Source organism: Anas platyrhynchos, chromosome 5, assembly GCF_047663525.1.
Source record: "Anas platyrhynchos isolate ZD024472 breed Pekin duck chromosome 5, IASCAAS_PekinDuck_T2T, whole genome shotgun sequence".
NCBI lineage: Eukaryota > Metazoa > Chordata > Aves > Anseriformes > Anatidae > Anas > Anas platyrhynchos.
The window spans coordinates 66,167,630-66,180,063 of record NC_092591.1 but is presented as its reverse complement, the minus strand read 5'-3'; the positions used below and the strand labels follow the sequence as shown (position 1 = coordinate 66,180,063).

Below are 12,434 nucleotides of genomic sequence, written 5' to 3'. Positions count from 1 at the left end.
TAAAATCTAAATTGAATTGCTATAGGAAGCTGCTTATTTTAAATTTGTTTGTATAAATATGCCCCTTCAACTGCTTATCTACAAGTGCTCAGTAAGCATACAGCAAATATGCCAAGAAGCAAAGAAAGTACTATGCATAAATAACAGTACATGTAAAGAAAACAAAATGCACATTATTTGGAGCTACGGATTTCCAGTCACAAAACAATGACAGGAACCAATGAAAGGCTAGGAAATCAGCAAAAAACTTCACAGGCTCTGGAGTTTAACATTTTATATATATATATATATATATATATATATATATATATATATATATATATATAAATAAAACATATGAAAGATGCACTTTACTTTCAAACAGGTGTAGATTTGTTATGTTTTAATGGCCCATCAGTCCAAAGATCTCCATACTCAATAAGTATAGGTGATAACTAGATAATCTAGTGGGCTGAAAATTGCCTCTCAAGGTTAAAACATTTAGGAATAACTTACATGGAAGATGTGCAAATGCCTCACAGAAAACTAAGTTTCAGTACCTCTCCTTTCCCTGCCTCTTTGCTTTCTCCCTCACCACCACCACGCAAACACACTGAAGTGAAAAATCACAGGTCTAATCTGAAATAAGCCAAAAGACAAAAAAAGCTATTATCAGCCAACTGTCCCTGTGTATAAGACACACTGTGGACTTGAACTCTAAACCTGAATTTAAGACAGATTTAAAATTTTAGGTGATCCCCAAACCAACTCTGAGTAGACAAATGCTAGCACATCCTGTCCCTGCAGAGAAACTACAAACCTGTTAGCAACCTGAGATGCCAAGCCACAGGCAGAAAAGCTTTCTTGTTTTCTGCAGGTGAACATGGTGGTCGGGCAGGGACATAACCTCTTGCTTCATCACCCATCGGGTTGGCCTCTGGGTGCTGTGCCAGTTCCTGGCAGCTTCAGTGCAATTCACCTGTAGCTGGATGGACTTCAGTATGGCATTAACAAACAGCCACATTTCTGGATTGTCAAATTACTTGCTTCCAAAAGGATGGGAGAAAAAATTTCTTCTCTTTGACCTCCTTTCATTACTAAAAAGTGGTGTCAGCAAACAGAGTCAGAAGATGACTGTAAACTTCTTTGAGAGACAGTCTGGCCCTCTTATTGGTCACCAAAGACCCTGGACATGAAAGTCATTATACAAGCACAAGTGCCTTTTTCTTTCTAATAGCCAGGGTGAGAAAGCAGCCTGGAGACTGGTATGGCCAAAGAGATGTGACAGCAAGACCATGTCCATGAGCAACAGCAGGAAGAGGAGCTGGCAAGATGGCTAGCAAAAGGAGGAGAACAAAGCTACCACAACCTGAAAGAAGGCAAGCCTAATCTAGGGATGTACAAAAGCATACTAACTTGTATAACTAACTGCATACCCAAGGAAAGAGGAAAGTCCAGGCAACCAAAGACATATGTGGTGCCCTGTAAAGAACAGCAAGATGGAGCCTGCAGGGCAGACAAAGAAGAATGTGCAGCAAGGTCAGAGAGCAACGCAGACAGACCCAACCCTAAGGACATCGCTGTGGCATTGAACAGAAGACTGTATTTATGTTTTGAGATTTTTGTTGTAACAAAATAATTATGGCCAAAGGGAGGGGAGAAGAGGAAAGAAAAAAAAAAAAAAAAAAAGAGGAACGCCCATTCAGTCTTTGACTTTTAGAAAAGGCTTTCAGTTGATTGCAGAATAATTAGAAAAAAAAATTAGCTGGCAACAGATACAGGTATACAATTCTTCTTAAAGGCTAATTTGTTGAAAGAATAAAGTAAAATTTTGGATGTGGAAAATGAAACTGTTTACAGAGTTTTGCCTTTTATCTTAAACTGTAAAGCAGCTCTAGGACGAGAAGTGCATATTCATATTTAATCTACCACCATGCATAAGATTTCCTTTGTCATTAATAAATGTTTGTCTCCAAACACTATATATTTTAATTGAGATACACATAACAGAGGCTTTAACCCATTAAACCTTTATGAATTTACCTTTTCTTCCAAAGCCTGTTCTGACATTTTCTCCCCTCAAAACCAAAATGTCATTCCTGAATTAAAATCTCCCAACAGAAAGACAACCATGTAAAAAAAAAAACAAAACAAAAACATGCCAGCTAATTGCAGAAATAAGCACTATTGTTCAGAGTACCGTGTAGTGAATGAAAGGAAAGAGATTCCACCAAGGGAATAACTGTGATGTCTATAATGTAAAGGAATAATTTGGCACCAAAAATACCCAAGGCCATACTGGTTGGTGATTCAAACACAAAGTATATCAAAACGCTACTGATAAGCTAAATTAACAGATAGCTTATCTGAAGCATATACTAGCCATATGGTGCCACAACTTCTGTTGCCTGTTGCTGGCATAACAATAGGCTACTGCAGTCTTAGACTGGAAGCACTATTTGACAAACTGTCAACAGCATTATTATTTATTTTTTTTTGCAGAGCTCTAGGGCAATGGCACACTCATCTATTTGCATTTTTTTTAAACAGGTGAACAAAGAGTAAACCAGATGTCAACTTTAGAAATCAAGCTGTCTGGTTTGGGAGATTTAACAGAAGCAGGCATACTACTACAGCTCAAATCTAGACAATGAGCTTTTCTAAAACGCTCTGGCCTAGGGGAGTGGCTATTTAAAACACTTGGCTTCTTTTATTTCAGTACTATGGAAGTGAATTCTGCTCTTAAGTGCCAGCTCAAATGAAGTCATTTTGTTTCACTGGGGCTTTCTTTGCATTTTAGAAATGTAGCGTGTACTGTAGTAAAAGAAAAAACAAGTATGAAAAAAAATCTGATTCTTTTTCAGCTAGAAGCTGTGTAACACAGGAAAGAAAAAAATAACTAACAATTTGAGAATACACCAAAAAAACGTGAAAGGATAATTCAAGTGGAAGTTATTTTCCCTTCATTTAAAAATAGAAATAAAAACAACTTTCAAAAGCTTTAGAAAGAATGTGTATTCACATCCCCCTCAAGCTCCATGAAGACAAGGTGTGAATACTGACAGATAAGGAAGATTTACAGCAGAGCTTTAATACGTTACAGAAACACAATTAACCAATACCAAAGGAATCATGAGAATTTTCTTCTTGTTTTATTTTAGAAAAAATGAAAGCTTGGTTACTTACATAGTATTTGTGGAAAAGTCTTTTCATAACAATCCAGTAATCTACTCAATTAATCTTCTCAAAATTTGACAAAATACAAACTTCTGTCAATGGCTATATAGTAGATCTTTATGATACTCAATTTTGCAAATGTGTTTTTAGTTGTGTTCTGTAGGAGTGTGAAAGACATAATGAGAAAAAATAGATAGTTCTAATAATCTGTTCTGCTTTGATAGGCAGTTATGGGAACATATTTATTTTCTGACTTATACCCAGCTAAGTATGTAGCATTTTTAGATTATCTTTTCAAATTGTTCTTGAACATTCTCAGTTAAAAAAAAAAAAAAACAAAAAAAAACAACTCCTTTCATGTTAAGTTGAGATTGCACTTGAACTCCTTCCAAAAGCCAGAGCTGTACTGAATTATGATAATTAGAAAGCTGTGCGCATAAAAGGCAGCACAGTCGATGCATTTAAAAAAGTTCATGCCAGAGAATATAAGTTCAATATGTTCTCACATAATTAACATTTCCCATCATTAGCAGCAGTTTTTCAGTTTATGTATCTGTAAAAACAACAGCACTCGTCATTGTTTTAGATTCCCAGTCAATAGCATTTTAATAGTTTTACACATAATCCTAAACTTGCCTTCCTTTCCCCCTCCCAGCACACTGTGATTTCACATTCTACCTTCTGACCTGCTAGCAAATAAACTTGCATTTTGTGTTCATATGCTTCTGCTGCCACACAGGCTGATTCGAAAGTTCGGCGTAGAACTAAAACAAGCTAGAAATCTAAGAAGGCCATTTGGAAAGGTACAACAGGATGCAGAGGGAGTAATCATGCTGTTCGAGTAAACAATTACTAGAAGACAAAGAACAAAAAGTTGCAGGTGATACCTTCTACTGGACAGGCGCCAAATTAAAATGGGCTTCCTCTGAGGAACCCAGACACAAGCTGGAGACTGGGAAATGGGACTGCAGCCCTGCACCAACCAGGCGAGCATCTACAAACCCTTTACACACTCTGCAGATTTTCATCATGTTCTTGATGCTTGTACAAAAAATCATCTAACAAATAAGGGCATGTAGCACATAACGGGTTGCTTTCTGAGACATTCATAGACTTCCTGTGCAAAATGCCTCAAACTAGTTGTTCAGAACCAGATTTTGACACTGGCTTGTTACCTCCTTTCTCTCCCCTCCACTCTCTCATTCCCTGTGTTTTAAAATTAATATAATTCATTTGGAACTTTACTAACCAGATTCAGCATAGAAGTTGCTGAATCCGCATTAACAGAGAGAGGGATTTTGACTGTACCAGCAATACGACAAAACTCACGACAGCATCAGGATTTCACACACAAAATAAAAATAATAAAAAAAAAGATGTTTGGGCTATTAAATTAGAAAAGTCCTAGTTGAATTTTATTCGACAAATCTAAGCAGATTTGGAGTCGGTGCTTCAAAGGATTTAAGTCTGCAACTTTTCACTAGCTTACGTTTTGGAAATGACTGATCTTTAAAACCAAACAAAATTATTCCAGGAAATACTATTCCATCCTTGTTCCACTTGCAAAAATCAAAAGGAGTTTTGTGCAAGAACAGAGAGCAAGATATGGTCATAAATTGGGAATTTATTGCAGAGATTTTTCTTCTAAAAATGTGTCTTCAGGGTGGCAGCTTAGAGCCGGTTGGCTCTATAATAAATAATGCCATTAATCCGTTCATATATCACAGGATACAATTTAAATTATACCGTGCTTGTATAAACTGCCACAAAACCTCTAACAGCAGTTTCTTTCAGAGTGATGATTTACCTCTTGTATGTTTTAAGATTTTGTTGAGAGCCAATTTTATTTTATTTTTTATTAGTAAATGACTAGTTTAGGAATATAAAGCATTCCTACCTGAGGCAAGCACTAATGGCAAGGTGATTCACGGTGACAAAATGGTAATTAAATCTCAAATCCCAGAAATAAGTAGCTACTATTTCTCTCATGGCTAAAGCAGGTCACTCTGATGAGGGATGAAGATTTCAAAATCGTACTGAAGGCAGCAATCTGCACCCTCATTACAGCCAACTTCATACAGAAAGACTCTATGAAGTCAATGGAATTAACCTGAACCTACAACGCATTTAGAAAAAAGTCAGCAGTCAGAATAAGAGCCCAAAAGTGGAATGAGTGATCAACTTTTAACAGAAATTTGCCTGCAAGTTTTAGATAGATCATAAGCAAAGCAGAAAAGAAGTCCCCTTACAAAAAAAATTGAAAAAGCATGCATATCAAATATAATATTCTTTATAATCAAAGGTGCAGAATAGTACCCACGTACTTGTTTGGACACGAAATGTCGTACTAAACATATATATAAAGCATATGCTGTAAATACCTTTGTATTCGATCCAGCAATGTTTATTCATATGAGTCATCCCAGTCACTTTAAACTGAGTAAGGATTGGATCTAGCAAATCTTTTCTTCTTAAGTGAAATCACTTCAGAAAGACAAGGTGAGGTTTTAAACCATCAGTATATGGGAAGATAAAATAAAAAGATAATCTCACAGATAAACATCCAGAACTGTACACAAGATCTTCAGTTTTGGAAAGAAGATTAGGCACTTTCCAATAAAGTCAGATTGCTTCTATGAAAATTCTTCAAACAGTGTAACCATCATACTATATGGATTGCAAACTGACAGCTATGTCATGATACACAACTACGTTTTTACCTTTCACTTTTTATAAAGTAAAATGTGCCAGAATTTCTCTGTAGTTCAAGCAGTCTTTATCACACTAGCGTCTGTACTGTATCTTTAAAGTTTGCTTACAATATTATCTACAAGGTTAGTTTAAAAAGAAAGAAGGAAGAATTCTTTATTCCTCTGCATGTGACTTCACTGAGCTTAACTTTTTCAGGCATGGACAAACAAAGCCTAAAAACCACTTCAGCAATATACAAAACCACTACACCATCCAGCAACAACAACACGATAGTTACAAATTACACTAAACATGTTACACACATGCTTACAGGTCTCCACACATAACAATACACTATCATTTCTCAGCTGGAAACTCACAGCGGGTCTAGTTCCTAATTAAGTTTCTGTTGTTCTTTTTTATCTGTTTAATTAAACTCCTTTAAGCAGAGTCTGTCTTTACTAAGACTCGTGTCAAATCAAAATTTTTCCTCTGCTTCACTGCTCGCGTACATCCCTCGCTCAGCACTAAGAAACTGTACAGAATATAAAACCGTAATTCAAATCTCAAGAGCTATTGCTACACTCTCCTGGGTGCAGAAGCTAATGATATTTACTTCACCAAAGCAGCCTATGTAAAATTGATGCTCAAAATACACCTAACACATGTTTAGCAATAAAGTATTTTCCAAAGGTATTTTTAGATTACTACAAAGAAAAACAGAAATAAGTCATTCACATCCCAATTTTCTGCTGGGTCAACTGATAAAATCCTGCTTTTCTTTGCAGTAGGTTTATGCTATGGGTACAGAAAACACATTATGACCCAAGTAAAAAAAATCAGTGTAGTGCGAAAAAAAATGTTTTAGCACCAATATAAAAAATAAATACATCTCAAAGAAGTTTGCTTTTAATCAAAAATATTTCTAAAAGTTGATTGTAAGAAGTCACAAGTTTAAAATGTGACCCACTTATAAAACCTTCAGTTTCATGATTAAGAGCATTCACTGGATTTATCCCTGCCTTTCTATTCCCAAATAAAGTATGTGCACATATATATATAGATACACTCACACACAAACATGCAAGCTCCCCTCTACCCCCCGAGAAGTAATTTAATACACAGGTCTATGTCATTTTTGATAGCACCATCTTACCATCTACAATCTAATATCCCTGTAATGGTATTCCCCAACTATTTATAGAGACAGAATACATCATACATTACAGACACACATTCCCACTCCAGGGTCATACGAAGAATCCTACATAATTTTAAATTAAGTCCTAATGTAATTATAATCACTTTTGTTTTCATATTCAATTGCAGGTAGCACTTTGTTATTTATATGAATTTTCCCATAAGAGGCGTTCCCACAGAGATTTCCATATTAGATGTGCTGCATAATAACTGAACATTCGGCTAGAGAAAACAGGATTTTAATCATATGGCTCCCAACTTTGCCATTATCTAGTTTAGATATCTCTGGAAAACCGCTATCTAGCAATACTGTGTTTCCAAACTTTATCAGCATTGAGGGAAAGCAAACAGGCTTCTGTTAGACAGGAATACAGCTGCATAGCTACTATTTTTTTCCCTGAGGCTCTGCCAATTCGGCTTACGTTTCTTACATATATAACATTTTACGTCAGAAAATGCCAGTACAACCTGACATTTCTTGGCCTTTCTTTCCCAGATAGTGTTCAACAACGAACAGTTAAAAAATATTGGGAGCCATTTACGTTAAGGAAATGCAGAGCAGAACTGCTCCCTAACTTTCCAGCACTTATGGAGGTCACTTTTCATATCTCCATATCAAAGGCAGGCACTCATTTCGAATAAGTTAACAACTCTCCCGAGAAGCACGGGTGGCTGACATTTCATTGTTTCATAAATATTTTTATACTGTAACACCGTTCAACCTAAAACAGATTTCGAGAGGAGAGAAATCGTGACTAGGATTATGCCGAACTGAGGCAGAAACACAAACTTTTCTACTTGGTGAGAACAGAGGTTTTCTCTCTCTCTCGTTTTATCTCTTTTCATCGTTTTTTCTCAGCTGTTTGGAAGGGACTGTTTTGTTTAATTTTTGCTACAAAAGCTGCCCTGTCTAACTTTTCCCTCCCCCTTGGAAGTGTACTTCCTTTGAAACCGCTCCTTCTGCGAACAAAGGCTGCCACGGGCCCTCCGCATCAGCACTGTGAACATCTGTAGATTAGATCTCTGTAAAACGCTACGGAAAAAGAAAAAGAAAAAAAAAAATACAGTTCCTACCGAATGGAAGTTTTCCACGGACAATCTCCTCGGTGGTGGTGTAACTGCGACTTTGTCTTTTTTGGATACAATGTTTCTGCTGACTCCCGAAAATTTTCCACTTGAACGTGCAATTAACCAGCAGCAGCGGCGGCAGCTCTGGAGAAGGAGAAGAAGCAGCGAAAAAGGACATTCCTCCCGTCATCTTTCAGCGGGAAACCCGAGGGGGGGAGGCGAGCGGGGCCCGAGGCAGCGCCAGGCGCGGGGCACGGGCAGGCCGGGCACCGCCGGGGGACGGCCCCGCGGGGCTGCGAGCGGCTCCGGCGAGCCCGGGGCTGCTCCCGACTTCGCGCTTCCCCGTGGCAAAAATGCGAAAAACGTCAAGTCCCGGCGCGTGTGCGCGCGGGTGTGTGTGTGCGGGCGGGCGTGAGGAGTGCGCGTGTGAGTGTGTGCGCGCCGGTGTGTGCGCGCCCGGCCGCGGCGCCGTGACTCAGGCAACTAAGTGCGAACGGCGGCGGCCGGAGGCAGCGGAGCGGGCAGCGGCCGCCTGTTGCGGCTCCGGCCGCGGCCCCGCAGCGGCAGCAACTCCGCCGAGCAACTTCTGCCCCCGCCGCGGCCCCTCGCCGGCCGGCCCTAGCACCTGCGGGGGCGCCGGCCCCTCGGGCCGACCCCTGCCGGGACCGGCCCCCGGCCCCCGGCGCCCGGCCCCCCGCCCCGCCGCACAAGGCGCCGCCGTGCGCGCCCGCGGCCGCCTCTTACCTCCGCGCCGCGGCCCCCGCTCCGCGCACCGCCGGCAAACTTCGCCCGCCGCCCCCGGGCCGCCTCGGCTACCGGCGGCCCCGCGCCTATTTTTAATCGGCCGCCCAACTATTTATACCGCGCCGCGAGCTCGCCGCGGGCCGGCGGACGGAGCCCTCGGAGGATGAGTTGCTGCCCGGCCGGCGGCGGGGCGGGCCGGGCTCCCGGCCGGGCTGCGCGGCGCCAGCGATGCCAGGAATGCGCGGAATGAGGGGAGGAATGAAATGAACGCGGGAGCGGGGCGGCCGCGGGGCGGAGCGCGGCCCGCCGCCCCCTGCGGCCGCGGGCGGGCGGGCGGGGCGGCGGGCGGGGCCTCCGCGCCGCGCTGACCTCATAGGGGAGCCCGCGGCGGGGGGGGGCCCGCGGCAGCGGCCGGTCCGGAGAGCGCAGGCCCGCCCGGGGGGCTCCGACGCGCAGCTACGGCCTCGCGCGGCCAAACCCCTGGCGGGCCCCGGCACGGGAGGCCTGTGCCAGGCGGCCACCTGCAGCACCCCCGGGCCCACCAGAGCCCCGAGCAGGGGGAGAGCAGGAGAGCTTTGTCCGCATCGCAGCCCAAATCGATGCGGACACAGCGTGGCCCAGGAGCCCAAAGGGCTTGACCTTTCTCACAAAACTGGCTCCAGCTTCGGGTTTCGTGCTGCAAGTTTTGCACTGCTCAACTTGTGAGCCTAAGTGCTGTTAGCTTACTTTACCCTTCTTGCATCTGACAAACCGTTCCCCAGAAATGCTCCTGAGCATTATTACAGGGCACATCTCCTTCAGCTAACAATTTCTTACCTTATGGAAATAATCACAGTGCAGGCACAGCTGTTGTGCTTGTGAAAACTTGTATTTGCATAAGCAAAAAGGATAACTGGACACCGCGGTGCCTGTTTGTCAAATAAATTGCCTATTTTGATGTGGAAACATACATTTCTATCCACCTTTGAAAGTCTGACCAGCAGGACTCCCACTTTTGGAGATGTCAGGAAAATCGCATTACAACCTCAGAAGCACCCTATGTTGGTGTTGTCTGATAACATCACACATCATGTGTAACCTCACGACACACTCGGATAGGGCTGGCAGAATTCACAATAAGTACCCTGTATATTGCTTGTGTGTGACATTACAAAAAGATGCCAAGTTTCTCTCTGAAAATACTTGAAACATGCCCTTCTTCTTGCTTTCCCAGTACCGATCTCGTAGGGTAGCCATGCTGATAACAGTTGCTATTCTAGTCCATGACTGACTCTTGAAAACAAGTTGCTTAAAGCTGACATTGCAGTTCACATAGAGGCTGCAATTGTTTTGTTTTGTTTTGTTTTGTTTTTGCTGTTGTTGTTTGTTTGTTTGTTTTTCATCTTTGTGGACCAGGCACTGAGCGTGTGTGATGGGCATCACACTAATGCTATCTAATCTGTTCAAACTCAACCCTACGGAAACAGTGTGAAACAACTAATAATACCAACTTGAGTCAAAATTTGAGAAAGCATTGGCCAAAGGATTGGAAAAATGGGAGAAGGAATATATTTTAGGATATTTTTCCCTCCACCATTCCACACTGGCTGAAAAACTTTCTTTTTGAAAGCAGGCTACAAGGAACCCCCCCACACACACACACACAAATTTGTTTTTTTCTTCCCCTTCTCCTTTTCAAACTGTTCCAATACTATTGTCTAGTAAGTGTCTAAGTACCTGCATAACTTGTGAAATTCAACCACTGTGCAGATGTCTATACTAATGCCATAATCTTTTTGAGTGCACCCAAAGTTTACCAACTCTTTTCCAATACTAGAGCACAAAAACAGGGAAAAACATTGTCTCCTGAGCCGTATACCATTGATTTTTAACTATGTCAGTAGACTTAAACTAGAGATTAAACTAATTCTACTATGTTCATTGTATGTACAGAAATGTGGAACCCCTTTATGTGAATGGGGCATTTTTTTTTTCCATGAGGCTTGTAGAGAAAGTGCCAAGAATACTGACTCTAACTTTTATGCCTGTGCAGGGCCCAAAAAGTATCATAGCTCTGTGCACAGGAAGGAAGAATGGCAACTTTTTGGACAATAAATAAACAGTTTGAAAACTTCTTACTTCTAGTAGCTTTCACAAATGACAGATGAAAAAATTGTGGGATTATGCTCACCTAATGGAAAAGAATAATTACATTTACCTGCTGCCTGCACATTTTGTTAACTGCAAGCAGCAGGGAAAGCTCACAAAATTCTGATTATGTTTCAGACTCAAATTCTGTACACTGATATTCTTCACAGGCAGGGAGGTGCTCAGGGAAGACTAGGGATCTTCCATTAACACCATGTTCATCCACCATCCAGTTTTCAACTCAAGGCAGAAATCCTGTCCTGACAGCATTTTGCTCACAGGTAACTAAAGTGATTAAACTACAAAAACTGAGGCCAAGATGGACAGCAAAGTAACATGGTGACTAAATCGTGACATTTGTTGAGCCTGGCCTGTAGGCCAGTGAGCCCCAGGAAAAAAAATAAAATAAAAAAAATAATAAATAAATAAATAAAAACTTCTGAAAACTGAGAAAGGGAAACCGACAAGTATTGATCTTTCTTGCAAGAGGCTCATAGGCTCATATATCCTATGGGCTGTGATGTGATTCATTATCACATCAGACTGACAAACTTAAAAAAATACATACCTGGAATCACAGTGAATTTCCAACAGAAAGAAATTGTGTACTGGGGAGATGGAGTTCTGCGTATTTTGACAGGTGAGGACTGTGGGAAGACAGCATCAGTATCGTCCAGCCCCTGCCTTTGTGCAAGCATAGGCTTCTTTGGAGGCTCTGTGGATGAAGGAGGAAGGGACACTGGAGGCACATTCGCACATAGTGAGCTTGCTCTGATGAGCTGCCTGCTTGGTGTTTATTGATGAATGGCTTTATCAGGCACACAGGTGCGCTGAGAATTAGAAAAGCTGAAGTAAACGAAGGGACATGGGGACAAGTCTGGACAGGGGCTTTTCCTAGGGACAAATGCTTATCTCAGCTAGAAAGGAGAATTACAAGTGTGGAATAGGGGAGCATAGAGTAAGACAGAGAAAGCATGAGATTCAAGAGGACACCAATCAAAAGACTTAAAGGAGAGAGGCTGAATAAAGAGAAGAGACACAGAAAAGATGAGAGAAGGGAGTGGGAGAGAAATATTTGTTATTACTGAAGGAAGGCAGGAAGGATAAAAAGAAAGTAAAAATAAAAAGGATAAAATGGAGAAAGGGAAACCTGCAGAAATAAAGGAATAAATAGAACAGAAAGAACAACTGAGGGGAAAGCCCTTGGACAACAGGGGTGACTGTAGTTAGGAGACGAAAAATAAGTATCAGAAATAGGAGACGGCAGTGAGGAAATGGGAGTAGTTTAACAATGGATGGAATAAGGTAAGGAAGGGTAGAATATGCGATTAAAGAACAAAGGTCTGTAATACTACCAAGTTTTGCACTTGTCGGTGAAATACTTGAGAGTGAGCCCTATTGAGAGTTGGGAGGAGACAAGTGTGAACATACATGTACTTAGAGATAAG

The 12,434-nt window shown here is 41.5% G+C and overlaps 1 protein-coding gene across 9 annotated transcripts in view; it reads right to left on the bottom strand.

The window, feature by feature from the left end:
• TEAD1 (TEA domain transcription factor 1) overlaps positions 1-9,195 on the bottom strand; it is a 159,427-nt gene extending 150,232 nt beyond the window's left edge. For 4 of the 9 annotated variants that reach the window (XM_027462257.3, XM_027462258.3, XM_027462256.3 and 1 more), the window contains exons 1-2: positions 8,860-9,188; positions 8,122-8,259 (exon numbers count right to left, since the gene is read on the bottom strand). The gene's annotated coding sequence lies outside the window, so the exon portion shown is untranslated. Of the gene's footprint in view, positions 1-8,121; positions 8,260-8,859 lie in introns of all 9 variants that reach the window. The other 5 variants (XM_027462254.3, XM_027462255.3, XM_072039446.1 and 2 more) reach the window with 4 other exon arrangements.
• Positions 9,196-12,434: the final 3,239 nt, after the last annotated feature.